This window comes from Narcine bancroftii, chromosome 6, assembly GCF_036971445.1.
Source record: "Narcine bancroftii isolate sNarBan1 chromosome 6, sNarBan1.hap1, whole genome shotgun sequence".
Taxonomy (NCBI): domain Eukaryota; kingdom Metazoa; phylum Chordata; class Chondrichthyes; order Torpediniformes; family Narcinidae; genus Narcine; species Narcine bancroftii.
In genome coordinates this window covers 213623262-213647278 of record NC_091474.1, presented here as the reverse complement: position 1 = coordinate 213647278, position 24017 = coordinate 213623262, and positions in this window count along the sequence as shown.

Here is a 24017-nt window from a genome sequence, read left to right as displayed (position 1 = left end):
ATGACCCTGGTGTGGAGCACATCTCGTTTGTCACTTTCTCGCACCAGGATGTAGTCCAGGAGGTGCCAGTGTTTGGATCGGGGATGCATCCAGGTGGTCTTAAGGCTGTCCCTCTGCTGAAAAAGGGTGTTTGTAATGACAAGCCGCTGTTCTGCGCAGAGCTCCAACAGGAGGCGCCCATTGTCGTTGCACTTGCCGACGCCATGCTTGCCCAGGATTCCTGGCCAGGTTTCTGAGTCTTTGCCGACACGAGCGTTGAAGTCGCCCAGGATGACAACCTTGTCGGCTGTAGGGGTACGTTGGATGAGGTTGCGCAGGTCGGTGTCGCACGGATGGCAGTCTCTTCAATCTGAGGCGCCTGCAAGCTCACACCAAGACACAAGAGAAACTTGTCCGTGAACTACTCTTTGCAGATGATGCCGCTTTAGTTGCCCATTCAGAGCCAGCTCTTCAGCGCTTGACGTCCTGCTTTGCGGAAACTGCCAAAATGTTTGGCCTGGAAGTCAGCCTGAAGAAAACTGAGGTCCTCCATCAGCCAGCTCCCCACCATGACTACCAGCCCCCCCACATCTCCATCGGGCACACAAAACTCAAAACGGTCAACCAGTTTACCTATCTCGGCTGCACCATTTCATCAGATGCAAGGATCGACAATGAGATAGACAACAGACTCGCCAAGGCAAATAGCGCCTTTGGAAGACTACACAAAAGAGTCTGGAAAAACAACCAACTGAAAAACCTCACAAAGATAAGCGTATACAGAGCCGTTGTCATACCCACACTCCTGTTCGGCTCCGAATCATGGGTCCTCTACCGGCACCACCTACGGCTCCTAGAACGCTTCCACCAGCGTTGTCTCCGCTCCATCCTCAACATCCATTGGAGCGCTCACACCCCTAACGTCGAGGTACTCGAGATGGCAGAGGTCGACAGCATCGAGTCCACGCTGCTGAAGATCCAGCTGCGCTGGATGGGTCACGTCTCCAGAATGGAGGACCATCGCCTTCCCAAGATCGTATTATATGGCGAGCTCTCCACTGGCCACCATGACAGAGGTGCACCAAAGAAAAGGTACAAGGACTGCCTAAAGAAATCTCTTGGTGCCTGCCACATTGACCACCGCCAGTGGGCTGATAACGCCTCAAACCGTGCATCTTGGCGCCTCACAGTTTGGCGGGCAGCAGCCTCCTTTGAAGAAGACCGCAGAGCCCACCTCACTGACAAAAGGCAAAGGAGGAAAAACCCAACACCCAACCCCAACCAACCAATTTTCCCTTGCAACCGCTGCAATCGTGTCTGCCTGTCCCGCATCGGACTGGTCAGCCACAAACGAGCCTGCAGCTGACGTGGACTTTTTACCCCCTCCATAAATCTTCGTCCGCGAAGCCAAGCCAAAGAAAAAAAGACATCATACATATCCTGCTACTACTGTGGTCTGGAGCCAACAATTAACCAAACTCATTACAGCTGTGGCAAGTAGGTCAACTAAGAATCCATTTAAACTCCAGGTATATTTAAGTTACCTAGAATGCTGCCAGTAAAGTAATACAAAGCACCAAATAATTGCTGAACACAGCAAACTAACTTTTGCCCACAAAGTAGTGTCCCACCACACCAATTGAAGGCTCAATGAGGTTGGCCAAGCTTAAGTTCAAGCATTAGTTCAACCCGAAATCTGACCATGAACTGACAAGGTCTTGTTATTCTCTTGATCATTGAATTTCCCCATAGGATGGATAATTTACAAGTTGCAAATCATGGTTCATATGTGGAAACAATCACTCAGCAGTTGGCAGCAGTGCACTTCATTGGATAACCAATTTAAAGAATACAGCATCTGACCGGTTCAGATGAGTTCCAGACATTATGTCGCTCAAGTGAAAGATCTCCAAAGCTTATGAGTCATGAATCTTTCACATCTGGGAGAGATCTGTGTTCTGGAAAGACGTTTTCATTATTGCAATACAGCATATCAACACATACTTTAGGATTTTTCATTTCTACATCTGATGTCATAACATTTAACTTTCAAAAGTGTACAATATTATCATTACCACAGATATAATCATAAACTGGTTTATTTTTGGTCCCACATTTTTTTAGCCAAACCCATCAGAACAGTTTTTGTAAACTTGTGGAGGATTTAATTGTTCAAAATCAGAAGATAGGTTGGGGGGGGGGAGGGGGAGCGAGACAGACAGACAGACAGACAGGAAGAGAATGGGAGGGAGAGCACCAAATTTTTTATATGCCTCAGCCACATAGGTACACAGTCATAAATGCAGTAGTACAAAGAAATTTATGTTTCAATTTTTTTTGAAAATTTTATTTAATAATTTCAAATTACATAAAGAAAATCAAATACATATACATAAAAAAACTATAAACTACATCCCATCCCCTCCTTACTAATACAAAAAAAAATCCCCCCCAAAAAACATCCCCAACACCCTCCCTCCCCCCAGAGCCTTACAAAAAAGTATTGAATATTCCCTGATTGGTGTGCCTGCTTTACAACATTTATTTAATTTCTATAGACCTATATTTCAAATATCAACCCCACATATCCATAAAAAGAATAATTATTTCTTACATTATATGTTATTTTTTCTAAATATATACAAGGCTGCAATTCATTATGCCATCTTCGCTAACTTAATTGTACATCATTCTTCCATGCAACAGCTATGCATTTTCTCGCTACTGCTAACCCTAATCTTAAAAAAACTAAATGCGGTTTAGGCATTTGTGAATCTACAAATGGAACATTAACATAACCCAGTAAAACACATCTTAAGATCCAGTCGAATATCCATTTTGAACAAATCTCTCAAAAATTTTATAACTTCCTCCCAAAAATACTTAATTGTCTTACTCGACCAGAGTGAATGTACAGAAGTACCTTTCTGCTCTCTACATCTAAAACATAAATCTGTTAAACTAAATCCATATCTCTTCAATTTCTCAGGAGTTAAATATAATTTCTGCAGAGTTATAATTGACCATATTATTACCTCACATTAATTAACTTTGTAATACGATCAACACACATTTTTAACCATTATTTCCATGTCAAAACAATGTTTACATCTTTTTCCTATTTCTCTTTAACTATATATATATACTTTTTTCCATTTTCTCCTGCAACAACCTATTCATATGAGAAGTAAAACCTTTTTTCAACCTAATCTGCAATTAATAATTCAAATTTTGTTGGACCTGGTAAAATTATTTCCTTACCATAATTCTTCTTTAAGAAATCTCGAAATTGATAATAAACAAAGAGAGAATTTGACGCAATACCATATCTTTCCTGTAACCTTTTAAACAAACAAAACCACCCTGCCTCAAAACAATCTATAACATTAACTATTCCTTTAATTTCCCAATCTTTTAAATAATGATTATATAATGAAAAAGGAATTAATTTGTTCTGATACAATGGTGATCTTATAGAAACCATCCCTTTAGAACCTATACTTAAATTTAAATAATACCAAATATTCATTATATGTCATAAAACAGGTAATTTAAATTTTTGTAACAGTAAAGGATTCCTTTTTATAAATAAAATGAGAAATATTATTTTCCATAATCTGATCTGTCTCTATCTTTGTCCACCTAGGACATTGTTCAATATAAATAACGTATTAATAAACTTCAACTGTGCCACCTCACAATAATTATAAAAACAAGGTAATTGCAAACCACCTAATTCATAACACCAAGTCAATTTTTGTAAAGAAACCCTTGATAATTTACGTTTCCATGAAAATAATCTGATAACTTTATTTATTTCCTTAAAAACATTTTTTGGAACTACACACGGAATAGATTGAAAAAGATATTGTACTCCAGGATAAATATTCAACTTTATACAATTCACACTTCCCATTAAGGTCAATGGTAAATCTTTTCATTTATCTAAATTAATTTTAACCTTATTCAATAAAGGTACATAATTTAAATTGTATAATTCTTGATAATTTTTATTTACAACTACTCTTAAATATTTAATTTTACTTAACCATCTAAATTTAGTAATTTGTCTGCAGTCCATATAATCTTCTTCAGCTATTGATAAAATGTCACTCTTTTCCCAATTAACTTTATATCCCGATAATTTATCATATTTATTCAACAAATCTTGTATTGATGTTAATGAAGTTTTTGGATTAGTTAAATGTACCAAAACATCATCTGCAAATAAACTAATCTTATATTCATTTTCTCTCACTTTAATTTCTCTAATACTAAAATCTTGTCGAAAAGCCTGTGCTAAAGGTTCTATCACCAAAACAAACAAAGCAGGTGAGAGGTGATAACCCTGTCTTGTAGAATGAGACAAATTAAAAGATTTTGAAACCTGACCATTTGTCACTACCCTTGCTGAAGGTCCCGCATAGAAAGCCTCAACTCAACCTCTAAAGAACGGACCAAAATTATATTTTTCTAATACTTTAAACAAAAACTTCCACTCAACTCGGTCAAATGCCTTCTCAGCATCCAAAGATACAACCATTGGTTGATTATCTTGTTGTTTTGCAACATTAATTAATGAAATCAATTTAAATATATTATCTGCTGAATATCTACCTTTAACAAAACCTACTTGATCAATATGCACCAATTTTGGCAGATCATTCTCTAACCTATTAGCTAAAACTTTTGCCACCAATTTATAATCAACATTTAACAATGATATCAGTCTGTAAGATGACACTTTTAAAGGATCCCTATCTTTTTTAGGTATAACTGTAATCAATGCTCTTGAGAAAGATTCTGGAAATACACCAGTTTCAGTTGCTTGTTTCAAAACATCTTTATATAAATCATTTAAATTCTTCATAAAATTCTACAGTAAATCCATCCTCTCCATGAGATTTCCCATTAGGCATCAATTGTAAAGCTTCCTTCAATTCTAAATCAGTAAATAAATTCTTCACATCAATCTCATTCAACAATGACAAATTCAAACTAGATAAAAATAAATCAACTTGATCCATTTCTTGTCACTCTCTGACATATATAATTTTTAAAAAAATTCATCATTAATATCATTTATCTCTCCATTCTTCCTAATAGCATTAATTGTCCTTGATACTTGCTCAGTTTTAATTTGCCATACCAAAACCTTACGCACTCTTTCTCCCAGCACATAATAGCATTGTTTAGACTGCAAAAATCTTTTTTTTCATATTTATATGTTTGTAAATTATTATAACGTAATTTCAATTTAGATAATCGTATCTTATCATCCTCAATACAAGTTTTTGGAATTTTTTCTCCAAACTTTCAATTTCCTTTTCCAAATTTAAACTTTCTAATAAATACTATTTTTTATCTTTGCTGTATAACTAATAATTTGTCCCCTCAAATATGCTCTTAAAGTGTCCCACAGAGTAAATTTACTCTGAACTGAATTTTCATTCATTTGTAAATAAAAGATCATTTGATCTCTCATATATTTAATAAAATCTGGACTCTTTATTAACATTTCATTCAACCTCCAATGATAAAATCTGTCTCAGTTACTTCAATACCTAAACATTTAACCAGCAATAACGAATGATCTGACAGTAATCTACTTTTATATTCTGCAAAATTAAATCTATTCTAGAAAAAAAATTATACCGAGCTGAGTAAAATGAATAATCTGTCTCAGCTGGATTTAACTTTCTCCAAATTTCCACTAAATTTAAATCCTTCATCATCTCAAGCAATCTTTTTGCCATTTTAGTTCTTTTAACAATTTTTGGAGATTTATCCCACAAAGGATTCAAACAACAATTAAAGTCTCCTACCAATACATTCCCATTTGACTGATTCAAATTTGAAAATGCATCTGAAATAAGTGCCTGATCATCTTTATTTGGAGCATAGACATTCATTAATGTTCAACTTTCAGAAAAAAAAAATTACAATTAACTATCAACACTCTTCCAGCATTGGCAGAAAAAGAATCCAAAGTAAAAGATATCTTTTTAATTTACCAATATCGCTACCCCTCGAGCTTTAGAAATAAATGAAGAAGAAATTACATGTCCTACCCAATCCCTTTTCAATTTCAAATGTTCTTTTACTGTCAAATGTATTTCTTGCAAAAATGCAATATCTACTTTTAACTTCTTAATATAATCTAAAACACATTTTCATTTTATTGGATGATTTAAACCCTTAATATTAAAAGTTGCAAAACTTAAACTATTCATTACAACTTACACAGTGGCACCCAATCTTTCATAATTGGCTCTAAAAAAAACCCTTAACCAACTACAAACCACCCCCCCCAAAAAAACCCTAACCCCCCCAAAAAAAACTGCAGACCAGTAACCCCCCCCTTATTAACCAGGTGCGGTTAATCCCAACAGTGGCTGATGACTTCAGATTTAGCTGGGATGGCATCTTCTCCCCAGCCGGAGAGCAAAGAAATCCCTCAGACACTGGATATTTCTGGAAGTTCTTCTTGTAGATCCATCAGTTATTCAACTTCCAATTGCTTTTCACCTTTCCCATTTCTGGCTTTATTTAAAACCAGCAATGGTTTTGAAGCAAAATCCTGTATCATCTTAGAATCTGGTAAAGAATTATCAAAGTTCAATGCTGCCTGTGGTTTTTCAAAAAATTGAGATTGATACTGCCCATAAAATATTTTTAAAATTGCTGGGTATCTAAAAGTAGACTTATACCCTTTCTTCCATAAAACTGCTTTAACAGCATTAAACTCCTTCCATCTCATAACAACTGCCTTACTCAGATCTGCATAAAGAAACTTTACTGTTCTGAGTTACCATTGGACCATTCATACAAACCTGTAGGATTGCTGCATGTAAAATCATCTCACGATCTTGATACATCAAACACCTCACCAAGACTGCTCGAGGTGGTTGACCCGGTAATGACTTTTTCCTTAACGCATGATGAACCCTCTCTATCTCCAAACCCTCTGGAAAATATTCTGGACCAAATATTTCAACAATCCGGTCTTTAAAAAATTTCATGGGATTTGCTCCCTCAAAACCCTCTTGCAACTCCACTATTTTTATATTGTTTTGCCGACTGATTTTCTAATGAATCCATCTTCTGTAAAAAATTCTTCTTCTCAATTTGCCATCCAGCCACCGCTCCTTCAACTTGATCCACTCTGTCTTCTACATTTTTAATTTTATTTTCAACCATATCCGCTGCTGTCAAACATTCGTTAGCATCCACCTTCATTGAAGCAATCTCACCAGACATATCACTAATTTTAAGTCTAATATCAGTAAACTGTTGATCAACATTTGAAAATTGGTGGACACATAGTCCATCAAACTCTCATTCTGCTTAGTTATTGCTTCTAATATTACCATCACATCAGAAGCAGGCGTAGGGCTTATTGTACTAGGAGATTTATAGGGTGAAGGTAATTTTAAAGATGTAGGGGTACTTTCAACTTTGGCTGCAGCTGAATTCCTACGTTGCACCAATTTTTCATCCCATTTATATAGTATATGTTCAGGTATCTTCTCCCCTATTTTATCTAGTTCTAATCTGGTCCAATCTGGTTTACCCCTTGTTTGATAAAAATCTGATAGGTATCTTAATTGTGTGGCTCTATAATAATTCTTAAAGTTTGGTAGTTGTAAGCCTCCTTGTTTGTACCATTCTGTTAATTTATCTAGTGCTATCCTCGGTTTCCCTCCTTTCCATAAGAATTTCCTTATTATTTTCTTTAACTCCTTGAAGAATTTCTCTGTTAGGTGTATTGGTAATGACTGAAATAGGTATTGTATCCTTGGAAAAATGTTCATTTTAATGCAGTTTATCCTTCCTATCAGTGTTAGTGGTGAGTCTTTCCAATGCTCTAAGTCGTCTTGTAATTTTTTTCATTAATGGATGGTAATTGAGTTTATATAGATGGCCGAGGTTTTTATTTAGTTGTATACTTAGGTATCGCATTACTTGTGTTTGCCATCTAAATGGTGATTCTTTCTTAAACTTTGTGAAATCCGCATTATTCATTGGCATTGCTTCACTTTTATTTGCTTTGATCTTGTACCCCGATACTTCTCCATATTCCTTCAATTTCCTATGTAATTCTTTTATTGATATTTCTGGTTCTGTTAAGTATATTATAACATCATCTGCAAATAGACTGATTTTATATTCCTTCCCTTTTATTTTTATCCCTCTTATTTTATTTTCTGCTCTTATCAGTTCTGCTAGTGGTTCTATAGCTAACGTGAACAGTGAGGGAGATAGTGGACATCCCTGCCTTGTTGATCTGCTTAAGTTAAATTGTTTTGATATATATATATCCATTTACTGTCACTTCGCCAATGGCCCCTTATATAATGCTTTAATCCAATTAATGTATTTCTCTGGTAGGCTGAATTTTTGTAGTACTTTGAATAAATAATTCCATTCTACTCTGTCAAAGGCCTTCTCTGCGTCTAAAGCAACCGCTACTGTTGCATCATCTGCTCAACATTTGGAAGATTCATGTAGACAGGAATAAAACAAATCACCAACTACCAAAACTAATATTGACACAAAATCAACTAATCTCTTTTACAATAGATAACCTTTCCTTTAGAGAATAGGAGAGAAAAGGGATCAAAAGAATAGAAATTTGTTTTTCGGGAAATAAATTATTATCCTTTGAACAAATGAAGGATAAATATAATATAACTCATGATACAATGTTTGCATACTACCAACTGAAAACCTACTTGAAGGACAAATTGGGAAACAGTCTGAGGTTACCAGAAGAAAGCAATTTTGAATATGTGATTACAGACACAGTGATAAATAAAAAATTTGTAACAAACATGTACATCAAACTGCAAGAAAAGGAGAACGAGGAAACAAATGGTAAACCTAAACAAAAATGGGAACAAGATCTAAACATAAAGATAAAGAATGAAACATGGGAGAAGCTATGCTCCGGAACTATGAGAAATACAATAAACACGAGGTTACGCATGATACAATATAACTGGATACACAGGCTATACATCACACCTCAAAAGTTAAATAAATGGGAGCCAACAGTATCAGACAGATGTTTTCGCTGTAAAAAGGAAACGGGAACAACAATTCATGCAATTTGGACATGTGAGAAAGTGGAAAAATTTTGGGAAGATCTAAACCAGATATTAAACAAAATCACAAAAAGCAATATACCAAAAAACCCAGAGATCTTCCTCCTAAGTAATATAAGAAACAAAGAATTTGGACTCGATTTGGATGGAGCACAAAAAAGATTTGTTATGATAGCCCTAGCTGTAGCAAAAAAAATTTATTATGTCAACCTGGAAATCATAAGACAACTTGAGAATACAACAATGGTGCATAGAAATGAATAAATGTATTCCATTAGAAAAAATAACATATAATTTAAGAAATAACATTACAATATTCAAACAAATATGGGAGCCATACATGAAATACAATAGAGAAATCCTACCATGGACCTCCACCACCTAAAATGACAGAAGGAGAAGATAACGAAAAGAACTGACTCAGTAAAATTTCTTGTTTATTTTTATTAAGCGACAACATTGTTTAACGGGTTTAATGTATCTTATAGATTGAACTTCAAATAAATGGGGAAGGGGGTGAGGGAGGGAGGGAAGGGAGGGGGGAAAAGGGGGAGAAAATGACACTGTATATATTTAAGAAGAAAAATGTTTGTATGTATCTTGGTCAATATGGTTTATAGTGTGAAAAATAAAAAAAATTTAAAAAAACTTTGGCTGCAGCTAATAAAAGTTGACTGACTTCCTCCACCAGATAATGTTCCAGATCCTCTTCCATTTCTTCCTGTGTTAAATTAACTTCTTTAACTTCTTTAGGTTGGCTGTAGGTCAGTTTCTCACTCAGCATCGAACTGAATTCCTCAGCCCGACATTGAGCAGCGGCCTCCACAGCCCTCATTCGCTCAAGGGTTTCGCGCATGCGCACCGCTACATGAGTCCCGGGAGTGACTGCATAGAGCTGGTAGGCCGCCCCTGGCACGTCCCCTGTATGCTGCGCTAAAGACACTGCTGCAAGCGGCCTGACGCGCCCTCTGATCACCCTGCGCTCAGCCATGCTACTCGACGCACTCAGTGCAGCGGACTCCAACACATCACGGACCTCCTGAAGCAATGTCAAGGACACACATGGAGGACACCACCACTACAGCCAGTCCCGCTGAAAGAGATCGTTGAGCCTTCGGCTCTCTCTTCAATTGATGTTGAGGCTCCAAATTTTCGGTAAGGCCAGGGTTTTCAGATTCTTCCAACTCTTTAAAATTAAGGTTTTTTTTATTGTTGAACCTTACCTCTTTTAACCAGTTTTTTTTTTCATATAATAAACAGAATTTTCATAAAATTTTCAAATGTATATTAAGTCATTAAATTCAGGCTTTAAACTTTCAAGCTGAGGAGAGATGAGCTCCACGTCTTCTCACTACACCAACTTGCCACATTGTATGTTAATTGGATATAAATTGGCTGGCACAGACTTATGGGCTGAAATGGCCTGTTACTGTGCTGCATGTCCAAATTTTAAAATGTGGTAAATTTTAATTTTAATTTAATTCATACCTCCAAACAAAAGTCTTTTGGCAGTCCCAGAGTAGTTACAGGGAGATTCACAAGCCTGATCGCTGTTGGAAATAAAACTCTTCTTGAACCTCGAGGTACCTTCAGCTTGGAGATAGCAGCAACAAGAGATTGTGGCCATGGTGATGTATATTAAATGAACAGTAATCTTTTCTAGTCTTCTTTAAATATAGTTATTTGAATTGTAATGGATAAATATTGGGAGGCATTTGGTAAGATTAGTGGGTTACATGCATGCACACATTTTAAAACAGATCATTTGAAATACTGAAGAATTCATATTCAGTAACATTGCAGGATCTAAGAAGAATGTTATGCACATTTCACAAGTAGGTGCTAATTGAAATGATATCATGAAATGAATAGACCATTGTTTGGAAGAGGAGACAAGCTGGCTGTTTGAAAGTACCTACAGGGTGGTCACAGAAAGGTCACTCCTGGGTTTTGTTTATCTAAGACAACAGTTGACCAAGAGAGGAAAAACTCCTGTGGTTTTCTGAAAAAGGTGGGGATTTTTGCAAATGAGACACATGGCTTTCTAGTAGTTGGCAGTTGGAGAAAGAGAGAGAGAGAGGAGACAAGCTCAACAAGCTCTCTCAGCCAGTATGTGTGTGACACTGAAAGCAGCTGAACAGTGCAAGCCAGGAAAAGCTGGTTGGAAACAGAAAAGCTCCAGAGTGCCAGATGGCTGGAAGTGCTATCTGTCTGATGTTTCTCTTGGAATAAGGGGAACAGAAAGAAACTCTGTGGTAGCCTGAAAGAAAGAGGTTATCATCTGGAGAACCCTGATGGGTCAAGTTTCATCAGCAAGACATTGAGATGACTAATGGTGGTACCTCAGTTGTGGAAATCCTGGAACAACAAATCTCTCTCTGAAAACCAACAAGAACCTTTCTGAGTGGTAACCATTTATCTTTCGAGCACCAAAGCCTGGTGAACTTTACACATGTTAAATTCTGTGCACAGTTTAAGAATTGCTTGCAACCAGAGAACTTGGAAGAAGGAGAAATGAGATTGAACTGTGAACCAAATAACTTTTCTTAAATTTACACACACATCATACACGTGCGCTTAGAATTAGAAGGGGGTTAATTTGGGTTAGTTAAATATAGAGATAAGTTAAATTTTAATTCTGTTTTCATGTTTAAAGATAATTAAAAACAACTTTTGTTTAAGTAACTACTTGTCTTGGTGAACATCTATTGCTGTTGGGCTTTGGGGTCCTTTGGGCTTGTAACAGAATAAGGTGTGGAAGGTTAGCTAACAGCATCACATGTATGGTAACAAAAAAAAATTAGCACTTATATTTTGTACAAAGGACATCCCTGTTGTATTGTTACTGTTCTAAACCCTTGGTCCATAAAAGTACCTGTTTATTCAAGGTGAAGTAAGATTAATTAATAATAGGTAGCAGACAATGTTGTTGAAAAATCTCTTGGAAATAATTGTCAATCATTTTTCCTTGAATAATTATAAAAAAGAGATATTATGCATTGAAACATTTCATCCAATTCTATGAATTTTTAGGAGATGGTAATTGGTTCAGTTTTCATCTGGAAGAGTGAAAAAACAAGTCACAATTTTGCTGAGGTAATTGCTATGTCAACAATAATCAGGGAAACTATGCAAGGTTCACTTTTGTTTGGATTTGATAGGCTGCAGAGAGCCGCCTGGTTATAGAATGAGGCTGAGCGGGAGGGATCTCATTGAAACATTCCAAATATTGAAAGGGCTAGTTAGAATTAGGGTGGAGAAGATGTTTCTAGAAGTGGGAGAGTCTCAAACTAGAGGGCATAACCTTAGAATAAAAAGTTGTCCCTTTAGGACTGAGATGAGAAGTTTCTTCAGTGGGAGGTGAATCTGTGGAATTCATTTCCACATATTGCTGTGGAGGCCAAGTCACTGGGTAGATTTAAAATGGAGGTTGATAAATTTTTGACTTGTAAGGATGTCAAAGGATTAAGGGGAAAAGACAATAAAATGGGCTTGTGAGGAAGGATGATTTGAATTGAGATCAGACTTGATGAGCTGAATGGCATAATTCTGTTTGTATCCCCGTTGATCTTTGGTCTTATGGTCACATCCATTGCCTGTTCGAAGCTTGATGTAAACTTTTATTTAAACATTTTTTTTCACACAATAAACCATACTGACCAAAATACATACAGACATTTTTCTCTTGAATATATGCAGTGTCATTTTCTCCCCTTTTTCTCCCCTCCCTTCCCTCCCTCCCTCTCCCCCCTTCCCATTTATTCAAAGTTCAATCTATAAGATACATTAAATTCGTTAAACAATGTCGTCACTTAATAAAATAAACAAGAAATTTTTATCTTTTACTTTTATATACTGAGTCAGTTCATTTCGTTGTCTTCTCCTTCTGTCATTTTAGGTGGTGGAGATTCATGGTAGGATTTCTCTATTGTATTTCATGTATGGTTCCCATATTTGTTTGAATATTGTGATGTTATTTCTTAAATTATATGTTATTTTTTCTAATGGAATACATTTATTTATTTATATGTACCATTGTTGCATTCTCAAGTTGTCTTCTAATTTCCAGGTTGACATAATACATTTTTTTGCTACAGCTAGGGCTATCATAAAACCCAGAGATCTTCCTTCTAAGTAATATAAGAAATAAAGAATTTGGACTCAATTTGGATGGAGCTTGATGTAAACTTGAGGAACAACATATATTTCTCTTGAACAGCATCAAATACGATGGAATGAACATTGATTTTTCTAAATTCAAGTGAGCACTTCTCCACTTCTATTTGTTTCTATTGTTTCCATCTCTTCTTTAACTACTCCCATTCTCAATTACCAGCACCCCCCCCCCCCCCGATGGTCTATCCCTCTACCTATCTCTCCGACTTTTGAATGAATGCTGACAATTTCTAACCATGGATGCAGCCTGGAGCTTCTCTTTGTTCACTATAAAAATTAAGATAGGAGGTAAATTTCTATCTCTTTGGGAGGGCTTTAAGCTCAGGAGTATCAGAACATCAATACCTCTGAGTGTAAAGCCCTCTAAAAGGTAGTGGACACAGCCCAGTACATCTACAGGGAACGCTGCTGTCGGAGGATAGCAGCAATCATCAAAGACCCTTACCACCCAGCAAATGCTCTGTTCTTGCTGCTGCCATCAGGAAAGAGATATAGGTGCTACAAGACTAACGCCACCAGGTTCACGAACTGCTGCTGCCCCTCCACCATCAGACTCCTCAACAACGAACAACAAGGACTCTTACTTGTGCACTTTATTGATTTTATTTTTTATTATCTTCTCTGTATTGCACAGTCAATTTGTTTACATTCATTATCTGTTTACAGTTCTTTATTTGTTTACATATATACATTGTGTACAGTTTTTTTTACACTACCAGTTAGTGGTAATTCTGCTATGTCCACAGGAAAAGGGAATCTCAGGATTGTATGTGATGTCATGTAGGTTTTCTAATAATAAATCTGAAATCTGAGGTGTATGATTAAGAGGTTTAAGTGGCTGTAAGTTAATTGACTATAACTTGATGGGTTTGACTGATTTCCATAGTCAGTTTTTGACTTTGAGCTATAACTGCTAGGGCAGTAGTTCTCAACCTTTTTAAATTTCTACTCACATACCATTTTAAGTATTCCCTATGCCATGGGTGCTCTGTGATTAGTAAGGTGGGATGTGGGTGGAAAAAAAATTGAAAACCACTATTTTAATCATACCTAATTGAATTGTTATGGCAACTGTTTCAGAACTCCAAAAGAAATGGGCCATTTGACAATTTTTCTCAAGCAAAATATTTCAGTAACAATGGGTCTAGAGCAGTGATTCTCAGCCTTCCCTTCCCACACACATTCCACCTTAAGAAATCCCCTACTAATCACAGAGCTCTCATGGCATATGAGTGGAAAGCAAAAGGTTGAGAAGCACTGTGCTATGGAAATCTGAATGCTATCCATAACTTGTATTCATTTGTTGCAGCCAATAAATATTACAAGCACCTTCACTTCCATAGCCTGCCCGCTCTGTCCATAACCAGATGTAGAAGATTGAGAATTCAAACCTGACTGTGGTTGTCCCATACCCACTTTGGCCTTGTCCATATCCTGAAGCATCACACCCTTTGAAGCATGCCATAACTTTGGCTAGACTGTCCACCAAAAGCTCCATAGCTTTGTGCTTGACCTCCAAGCTGGCTGTAATTTCCATAATCAGACATGGTCGCCACAATTGCTGATGCATCACTGCGCTCCCCACCAACTGAGAGCTATGGCCAGCAGAGATCAGGAAGAGAGAGAGAGAGAGAGAGAGAGAGAGAGAGAGAGAGAGAGAGAGAGCGAGAATGAGAGTGGGGAAAAAAGTTTTGGTTTCCATGTGGAAGGGTAAAAAAAAGTTACAGTTTTGCTGAGGCATTGACTATGTCCACAGTGATCAGGGAGTTGACATGTATTCTCTGGCACCAATGCAATGGCTGAGGCCAACACAGGGTCTAAGTAGCTAACATGTTCACAACACAAGCTTTATTGTTTTCCAGTCATGGTCACTGAACATGTGCAGTTTGTGGACCAGCCTGGAAATTCAAATGGTTGCTCGTAAAATGGAAAAAACTTTGGGAGAAGATTGCAAGCACATTTTTTGAAGAAGTGCTAATGTGCTAATCTGCAAAATTACATGATCCAGGTGCAGGTCTCATTGGGACTTTATCTTTTGCCATTTAAAACTCTCCTTTGATAATAGCATGCAGTGTTTTTAGAATTATTTCTTTGATTACATTTTTTTTCTTTTTTTTGGTACCAGTGATTTAATTAAATCTACAATATAACAGTCAGCATGTGACACCCGACACATGAACTAATTAGTGCCTCACAGTAAAATCAGAGCATTACCAAGCATGCTCGGACACTCACTCATCTGATCCAGTGCAGATGCAATAATATAAATAACCTGCAGTTTCATAGCAACTTCATACAATGACAGGGCATCCCAAAGCAATGGTATTTGAAGTATACCATTGTGTTGCATGACCAAATGCATCAATGAGAAAATATCAAATGCCAGGCATGATATTTTGGGATGTTTTATTATTTGGTATGGTTAATATTTCTGAATCAGATATAGGTATTTCATCTGAAAAATAGATTGGCAACATTATCTGTTCTACCAGAAGTTGATGAGACCTGGTTCTCTCCCTGTATCATCTGCTCAACTAATGTCCAAATTATAGACATGCAGTGATTTGTTTCTGTTGAACATCATGAAGAGTAAACCCATTGTCCATAATGTAATTAACATAACAAATCTTTAAAGTTGGTATTATCTCTGTTGATAATTCTTAAGTTTGATTTCAGATTTATTGTCAGAGTATATACATGAGTATACACACCACCATGAAATTATATTTTCCTGCCAGCAAGGCAGTTATAGTCAATTAACTTACAGCCACTTAAACCTCTTAATGATACACCTCAGATTTCAGATTCATTATTAGAGAACATACATGACATCACATACAACCCTGAGATTCCTTTTTTCCTGTGGGCACAGCAGAATTACCACTAATTGGTAGTGCAAAACAAACTGAGCTCAATGTACATATGTAAACAAAGAAAGATATGTAAACAAACTGACTGTGCAATACAGAGAGAAATAAAAAAATCAATGAAGTGCAAAAGTTAGAGTCGTTAAATGAGTCCCTGATTGAGTTTGTCGTTGAGAAGTCTGATGGGTGGAGGGATGGCAGCTGTTCCTGAACCTGGTGGTGCGAGTCTTGTGGCACCTCTACCTCTTTCCTGATGGAAGCAGCGAGAACAGATGCAGGGTGGGGTGGATCCTTGATAATTGCTGCTGCTCTCTGACAGCAACGTTTCCAGTAGATGTTCCTTGATGGTGGGAAGGACTTTGCCAGTGATGTCCTGGGCTGTGTCCACTACCTTTTTGCAGAGCTTTATACTCATGGGTGTTGGTATCCCCATAGCAGACAGTGATGCAGCCGGTCAGCACACTTTCCACCACACATCTGTATAAATGTGCCAGGGTTTTCGATGCCATCTCTAACTTCCACAATCTCCTGAGGAAGTAGGGGTGCTTTCTTCATGATCTCCATGTGTTATCTTCATGAAAGATCCCCTGAGATCTTGGCTCACCCTCTCTAACTCTCATCTTCTAATGATCAATGGATTGTTCACCTCTGGTCTTCCCTTCCCGCAGTTCCTTCCTTCCTTGATTTTGGTGACATTGAATGTGAACTTCTTGTTGGTGCACCATGCAGCCAAGTTCTCAGTCTTTCTTCTTATGATTAATCATCCCTTTTTATCCAACCACTACCGTGGAATCATATGCAAAATTGTTGATAGTGATGTCGTCGTACCAACTCACAGATTCATGGACTTTTAGTGAGTAGAGCAGGGAGCTAAGCCCTGTGGTCCTCCAGTACTGATAGAGATTATGGGGGAGATTTTCTTACTGATCCTTACTAATGGTCGGGAAGTGAGGAAATCCAGGATGCAATTACACAGTGAGGTGTTGAGTCCCGCATCTTAGTGTTTGCTGATCAATTTTGAATGGATGATGGTGATGAATGTCGAACTGTCCTTGATAAAGAGCATCCTTTTGCCGTCCAAGTGTTCCAGGGCTTTGTGTGGTGTTCAAAATTAGATGTGGATCTTCAGTTCTGATGATGTACCACTTCTTCACTTTAATCCAAATCCATGAATCCCTCTGTCCAATATCTTATTCCCTGTTGTGAACAAGGTGAACCAAGAAAAGATGGAGAAACCCAATGGGATAAGCAGCACCCATGGATAAAATGTTACATGTCAGAATGATTCATCGAAACTAAAGTAGGAAGGGGTGAGATCAAGTACATCAAGACGGGAGGGGGGGAGGGATTGTTAGAAAGGGGAGAGGAAGAAACTGAGTATTGAATAGAAGGTTAGTTTCCATCTCCAGGGACTAGAATTGCATCTCATATCTAAAAAAATCTGTTAGAAAAATTAAAGTTGGCAGATAATTGTTCAAAAGAGGCAAACTTTCTTGAATAAAGAGATCGTTAAAACTTTGGACGGCTAATCTATGCCATTCCTTGCAACCTGCATCCAGCAAGGATGGCTCAAAAAGATGGTTCTCTATAATAGGAAAAAACCATAAAGCCCAAAACCTTTCCAAAACTGAGCCCATATTCTCAGCCTATTTCTCATTAACAGATTATGTGTCAATGAAGAGAAGGAAAATGGTAAAAAGGATCCTAAAATTGCCAACATTGAAGTTTTCTTTTGGAGAACTCCAGTTTCATTTCTACCCTGAAGGGACAAATTCATTTTGTTCAGTCTAAGCTTTCTGATTTCACGTGAATTTCAAATTCTAATATTCGTGATCTATATCTTAACTTGTCATTTTATTTTCATTGTGGATTGATATCATATATTTATAATAATTTTTTGGATTTAAAATCAGTTCCTATGGTTTTAACATGGTTTTGCAGAACAATTTTTAGAAATGTTTATTAAGGAATTCCTGACTTAGCTTCATCTATTTTTTTTTATTTTTTGTGTGTGCTTACATGTACACAAATGATTTGTTATGTACTTTCTTTTCTAAAACTCTTTATGTAATGATAAATGTTAAACTCAATAAAAATATTTTTAAAAGAAATAATTGTATTTTATTTTGTTACTGTCAGTCATAGAACATACAGTATTTATTATATTATTTCTTATGAAAAGATCAATAAACTAAAAGGAATCTCAGTGCAAACATGCTACCTAAAGGTTTTATTTTTATTATATACTTATGGTCTTTACTTTTTCTCCCTTTTCTCCCAATCAGTTAGCAATTTGTGTCAAAAGATTATCTCTTGTGCTGTTCATCTTGATCCACAAGTAGACTATGATCTACAGTCAAATGCAATCTCTCACATATGCAAGGTTTTCCTTGCACTGTGCCTTTCAGCTTCTTAGACCCAAGATTCATTGCAGTCTGCTACTGTTAATATTGGCTATATGTTACAGTTTACTGATTGGCAGGCATAAGGATTTGCTTTCATTTCAAACTCCAATTCAAGTTTTGGAGTGCATGCTCTCAGTGATTATGCCCTAAACAGACCAACCCCACCATTGCCAGGAGTGGGTGTTACCAGTTCTTGGGACTTGAGCCATCAATCAACTAATCCAGTCACATGTAGGAGATGGCTTGCAAGAGTTCCCTTGGCATTGTAAGTACTATAAATAATTCTCTAATTGTAAATAAAAGTGTTTGTTCTTTGGATTTGGGAAAACACTGGTGACTGTTGTTTTTCTCGGTGTCTAACAAGGTGGAAGATTGTATTCCACACAACACGTGCACAGCACAAATATTCAGCACATTTACAACAGATTAGATTGATCTAATATTAATCATCATGGACAGGTGCTTGTCAACAACCTTCCATGATTGCCTTGTGGAGACTTATATAACCATATAAACATATAACAATTACAGTACAGAAACAGGCCATCTCGGCCCCTCTAGTCCACACCGATTTAAGTAATCTCCTCTAGTCTCACTTACCCACTCCCTGCCCATAACCCTCCAATGCCCTCACATCCAAGCACCTATCCAACTTTTTCTTCAATGACAAAATTGACCCTGTCTCAACCATTTCTTCCAGAAGGTAATTCCACTCAGCCACAACTGAGTGAAGAAGCTTCCTCTCATGTTACTTCTAAACTTTTTCCCCCTAACCGTTACTTATAACCCCCTCATTCCAATCTCACCTACACTCAAGGGGAAGAGCCTATTCACATCTACTCTATCTATCCCCCTTATAATTTTATATACCTCTATCAAATCCCCCCTCAACCTTCTACGCTCCAATGAATAAAGACCCAGTCTACTCAATCTTTCTTTGTATTCTAGATACTGCAATCCAGGCAACATTTTAGTAAATCTTCTCTGTATCCTCCCTACTTTATTGATATCCTTCCTATAATTTGGGGACCAGAACTGCCTAGAGTATTCCAAATATGGCCTCTCATGCACAAACAACATATCTGTTTCTCAGCTGCCCAATTTCAGGAAGTTCTCTCCCTCTATTCTCATCATTGGAGTCTTCATTATTTAAACAGCAGTACTGTCCAGTAACTGAAAGAGTAATAATTTGGAATAAATACAGAAGAATATGCATCAGAGTCTGCCCTGTCATACCATCACGGCTGATTTACTATTCTTTCAACCCCATTTTCCTGCCTTCTCTCCGCAACCTTTCATTCTCTTTATGATCAAGACCATATCAACTTCTGCCTTAAATATCCCCATTGATGGCCTCCACAGCCATAAGTGGGAATGAAACACAAATTCATCACCATCTGGGTAAAGAAATTTCTCCTCATCTCTGTTCTAAAAGGACGTTTTTGTATTATGAGGCTGTGGCCTCTGGTCCTAGACTCTCTCACCATAGGAAACATCCTTTCCTCATCCACTCTATCCAGGCACTTCAGTATTTGATAGATTTCTATGAGATTCCCTCTCATTCTTTTAAACTCCAGTGCTTACAATCCAAGCGGCTTCAAATGCATTTCATATGAAAAAGACCAGAATCTGGGGATCATCCTTGCAAACCTCCTCTGGTCCCTCTCCAAAGCCAATACATCCTTCCTTCGACAAGGGAGCCCAAAATTGCTCACAATATTCCAAGTGCGGTCTGACCAATGCCTTATAAAGCCCCATCACAATCCTTGCTTTTATATTCTATCCTTCTCAAATTGAATGCTAATATTCCATTTGCCTTCTTTACCACTGATTCTCCATGCAAGTTGAACTTTAGGGAGTCTTGTATGAAGATTCACAGGTCCCTTTGCACCTCTGATTTCTGAACTCATTGCCATTTAGAAAACTCCTTAATTCCTTCTCTCCATTGTACTCCATCTGCTATTTCCTTGCCGAATCTCTTAACTTGTCTAATTCCTTTGTCGATACACCAACTGTCATCCAGCAGAATCGCAAACAGCAGTGAGAAGAGTACAGGATAGATCAGCTCGTTGAGTGGTGTCACACCAACAAACCTTGTGCTCAATGTTAGCAAAACCAAGGATACGAATATGGACTTCAGGAGGAAATCAGGAGTACACGAACCAGTCCTCATCAAGGGCTCAGTAGTGGAGAGGGTCAAGGAATTCAAGTTCCTGGGTGACAACATCTCTGAGGATCTGTCCTGGAGTCTCCATGACGATGCAATCATGAAGAAGGCTCGCCAGTGGCTATACTTCATGAGGTGTTTGATGAGATTCAGTATGTCACCAAAGACTCTTGAAAACTTCTACAGGTGTACCATGAAGAGTATTCTGGCTGGTTCTTTCTATCACTGTTACTGAATGTATCACTGAATTTCATGACTTGTTCATGACAATAAATTCTGATTCTGATTCTGTCTGGTACAGAGGTGCCAAGAAAAAAACTCCAGAGGATTGTTAACTTGGCCTGTTGCATCACAGGCATCAGTCTTCACTCCATCAAGGACATCTGTAAGAGGCGATCTCTTAAGAAAGCAGTCTCTATCCTCAAGGACTCACCATCCACCAGGCCATGCCCACTTCATTCCGCTACCATTTGGAACAAGCTACAGGATAGGTGTTCTATGGTTAGTAAGGTATTACTTAAGGTAGTATGCAAGTGGAAAGAAAAGGCTGAGAACCACTGATCAAGGAAATCAGGGCCCAGGGTCCATCACCCCACCCGTCATCTCATAGCTCCTGACCAGAAATTTCTTATTTTTTATGAGAATAGGAGTTCATTTTTCCAAATCGTATTGTTTTTTCATGACAACGTATTGGACTTTCAGGTCCTTGCAGGTGACTTCTTTCAAGTGGATAACTGCCCTTTTAAAAGGCATATGCCACCTAGCTTAGTACCCTCAATCATGTTCTCGCCAGTGCAGCCATCATTTGTCATGTGAAGGGAGAGGAAAGGCTGCTGCCATTTTTTTAGAAGGGTCTGAGAATCTGCTACTATCTTGCAACATCTTCCTTCTCTTTGCTGCCTTTATCATTTATATCCGCACTGCCCACAAATTCAAATTGCTTAATTTTATGAAGCAGACGACAACAGCATATTAACGACGATGAAACTAGGCTTACTTTTCCAAATCATCCCCTTCCATCCACTGCAATAAAAAAGAGTTGAATTCTTATGTTGCAGCCAAGCAGTGGTGATTAGAATAAACTGAAGATTTTAAACCAGAATACTGAATGCTTCATTTGACCGAATACAATATGTTTTTGAGCAGAGACTGTTATTATTTTTTTATTGCAGCCTGAAATATGCTGCAGCCTTCAAAAGATTTTTCTTAAACAGGAAGTGATCTTATTAGTCATAATATTGAGGAAGTTCCATAGCGGTTGCATCATTATGTTACATTACTCCTCCAGTTATATAATCCATTAAGCATGCATATTGAATTGAATTTAATGATGTAGGATTCCACAAATAGATTCCAAGTATATAAATTATGGCAGACCTGCCAACAAAATTATAAGCCTCTAAAAAGAAACATTTGGTTTAATATAAGAATAGAAAGCAATTTTTTTAAAAATTCATTGGGTTTTTTTAGTGAACAGAGCTGCCTCTGGTGGAAATTTTGGCAGTTCTCATTTCAGCCATCTGATATCAGCATCAAGAGATCTGTTTCAGATACAGTCCAGACCACTCCCATCAATGTTCCCTGTGAAAGTGCCTTACCAACCTCTGAAGAGCATTTCTCATCCCAACCCCCTCCCATCGACCCTCCTATCCCCTCCAGTCCCCTTCCCCTGAGCCATTGGATGCTTTGAGTGGTAATATTTCTTAGCTTGTTCATCCAATTGATGGAATAGACAATGGAGTATATAATGATGATAAATATCTGTTGCTTGCTGATGTAGACACAATTTTGTGTTGCAGCTTCTTATCACAACACATATATTCCCCATAGTAGTATGAGGAATCTTCTAGTCTATCAGTTAGGATTAAGAAATAGGACCATAAGAAATAGGCTAGTCAGCCCCACCATTTAATCATGACCTGATCCATTTCCCCAATCAGCCCCACTGCCCGGTCTTTTCCTCATAATCTGCTTAATCAAGAACTGATCAATCTCTATCTTAAATACACCCAATGTCCTGGCCTTCTCAGCTGTCTCTGGCAACAAATTCCACAGATCTACCACCCTCTGGCTGAAGAAATTTATACACATGGTTCTTGACCATGTTTTAACACTTTGTCCAATAACGCCAAGGATTTTTTTCTGTTAGGGATCTAATTAATGTGCCAATTATTTGGTAGGATTCTTAACTCAGTTGGTGTTGGGATCATGTTCCATCAAAGGTAAAGATATATCACAAATATTTCAGGCCTGAGTCCTTCTTCAAGGTATGAACAAAAGCAGACAGGTGTCTGAATACAATTCATTCTTGAAATATCTTTTATGGAGGGGGAAGCAGCTCCAAGGATTTTTTTGATTAAAAAAATGGTCAAATTGTATTTGATTACACATTTTCATCCTGGATAAGCACAGAAAAGCTTCAAAACATTTCAGAGTAAATATTTATCTTACCCAGCAATGGTTATATTTACAGCTGGTGAAAAGCCCAAATTACTTCACACTTTGCTACACAACAATTTCTCCCCATGACCAAACGTAGCCCACATCCAGGAGTCCTCTCTGCAGTATCCACAAGATGCCAATCCAGAGGTGACTCTCATCCCCAGTTCACTTTCAATGTGCATGTATTTAAATGATGCAACACTTTCCATTTGTGAAAAACTGGAAGCTAATTAAATTCAGTGGCAGAACAGGGTAAAGCAATGGAAGAGGTAAAACTCTGCCTTGACATCTGGGAAATTTAAATTCAATTAATTTAATAAACATAGAATTAACAAAATTAATAACATTGGTGAGATGTTTGTCAAGGTCCCTCATGATAGGCTGATCTAGAAGGTGCAAGCACATGGAATTCAGGGTGAATTGGTAGTTTGGATGTGGAATTAGTAGGTCCACTAATAACAGAGATTTATGGTAGAAAATTCTTATAGGAGGGCTGTGATCAGTGATGGACCTTAGGGATTGGTGCTGCTTGTGACCCTCTGAGTGTATGATGTATATATAGTTGATTTAGATAATAAAGTAGGTTGGGGGCAGAGTCGGTGGGTTACTAGATAACACTAAGTTTGATGGTATTGTGAACAGTGTGAACGGCTACAAAATAATGCTGCAGGGAATGGATCAGATAAGGGTTATGAAATGGTAGAATGAGATGTATGAGGTGTTGCACATTGGCTGGTCAAATGTAAGGAAAAATTGTACAGTTCATAGAAGGACTCGATGGAATTTAGATAATGAATCAAAATCAGAATTTATTGTCATGAATAAGTCATGAAATTCATTATTTTGCTGCAGCATCATAGTGTAAACATTTATA